This window comes from Arachis duranensis, chromosome 9 (genome assembly GCF_000817695.3).
Source record: "Arachis duranensis cultivar V14167 chromosome 9, aradu.V14167.gnm2.J7QH, whole genome shotgun sequence".
Classification (NCBI taxonomy): domain Eukaryota; kingdom Viridiplantae; phylum Streptophyta; class Magnoliopsida; order Fabales; family Fabaceae; genus Arachis; species Arachis duranensis.
In genome coordinates this window covers 101,131,570-101,133,520 of record NC_029780.3, presented here as the reverse complement: position 1 = coordinate 101,133,520, position 1,951 = coordinate 101,131,570, and positions in this window count along the sequence as shown.

The window sequence follows — 1,951 nt, the reverse complement described above, 5'->3', positions numbered from 1 at the left end:
GACCATTCTGCAGGTGGATCTATTCACCTGAAGAAAACGTCTGAAGAGGCTCAAGAACTCATTGACATGGTTGCAAACAACCAATTCATGTACACTTCTGAGAGGAATTCCGTGAATAATGGGATACCTCTGAAGAAAGGAGTTCTTGAAATTGATGCTCTGAATGCCATATTGGCTCAGAACAAAGTGTTGACTCAACAGGTTAACATGATCTCTCAAAATCTGAATGGAATGCAACATGCATCCAACAGTACTAGAGAGGCAGCTTCTGAAGAAGCTTATGATCCTGAGAACCCTGCCATGGCAGAGGTTAATTACATGGGTGAACCTTATGGAAACACCTATAACTCATCATGGAGAAATCATCCAAATTTCTCATGGAAGAATCAACAAAAACCTCAACAAGGCTTTAACAATGGTGGACGCAATAGGCTGAGCAATAGCAAGCCATATCCATCATCTTCTCAGCAACAGACAGAGAATTCTGAACAAAACACTTCTAATCTAGCCAATCTAGTCTCTGATCTATCAAAGGCCACTTTCAGTTTCATGAATGAAACAAGATCCTCCATCAGAAATCTGGAGGCACAAGTGGGCCAGCTGAGTAAGAAAATCATTGAAACTCCTCCCAGTATCCTCCCAAGCAATACAGAAGAGAATCCAAAAGGAGAGTGCAAAGCCATTGATTTGATCAATGTGGCCGAATGCACAAGGGAGGAGCTAGTCAACATGGCCGAATGCATCAAGGAGGAGGAGGACGAAAATCCTAGTGAGAAAAACCTCCTGGGACATTCCTCAAGCAAGGAGTTTCCTATTAAGGATCCTGAGGAATCTGAGGCTCATACAGAGACCATAGAGATTCCATTTAATCTCCTTCTGCCATACCAAGTTGTTTGGTAATGAGACTTGGGAAAGTGAACCCCCCTTGCTCATTAGTGAACTAGATACTTGGATTCAGAAAACTCTACCTCAAAAGAAACAAGATCCTGGCAAGTTCTTAATCCCTTGTACCATAGGCACCATGACCTTTGCAAAAGCTCTGTGTGATCTAGGGTCAGGGATAAATCTTATGCCACTCTCTGTGATGGAGAAGCTGGGGATCATTGAGGTACAACCTGCCTTGTTATCATTGCAATTGGCAGACAAGTCATTGAGACAAGCTTATGGGTTAGTAGAGGACGTGCTAGTAAAGGTTGAAGGCCTTTATATCCCTGCTGATTTCATAATCTTAGACACTAGGAAGGAAGAGGATGATTGCATCATCCTTGGAAGACCTTTCCTAGCCACAGCAGGAGCTGTGATAGATGTCAACAGAGGTGAATTAGTCCTTAATAGTCCACACTTTATTCGAAAATTGACGACGTAACTTGGCGTTGAACGCCAAGTACATGCTGCTGTCTGGAGTTAAACGCCAGAAAAACGTCATGATCCGGAGTTGAACGCCCAAAACACGTCATAACTTGGAGTTCAACTCCAAGAAAAGCCTCAGCTCGTGGATAGATCAAGCTCAGCCCAAACATACACCAAGTGGGCCCCGGAAGTGGATTTAAGCATTAATTACTTACTCATGTAAACCCTAGTAGCTAGTCTAGTATAAATAGGATAAGTTACTATTGTATTAGACATCTTTTGATAGTTTAATCTCTTGACTGTTTAGCCTTTGATTATTCGGTCTCTTGATCACTCAAGGGGGCTGGCCATTCGGCCATGCCTGAACCTTTCACTTATGTGTTTTCAACAGTGGAGTTTCTGCACACCATAGATTAAGGGTGTGGAGCTCTGCTGTACCTCAAGTTTCAATACAATTATATCTTCTTTTATTCAAAATCTCTTTTATTCTTATTCCAAGATATTCATTCGTACCCAAGAACATGATGAATGTGATGATAAGTAACCCTCATTATCATTCTCACTTATGAACGCACGTGATTGACAACCACTTCCGTTCTAC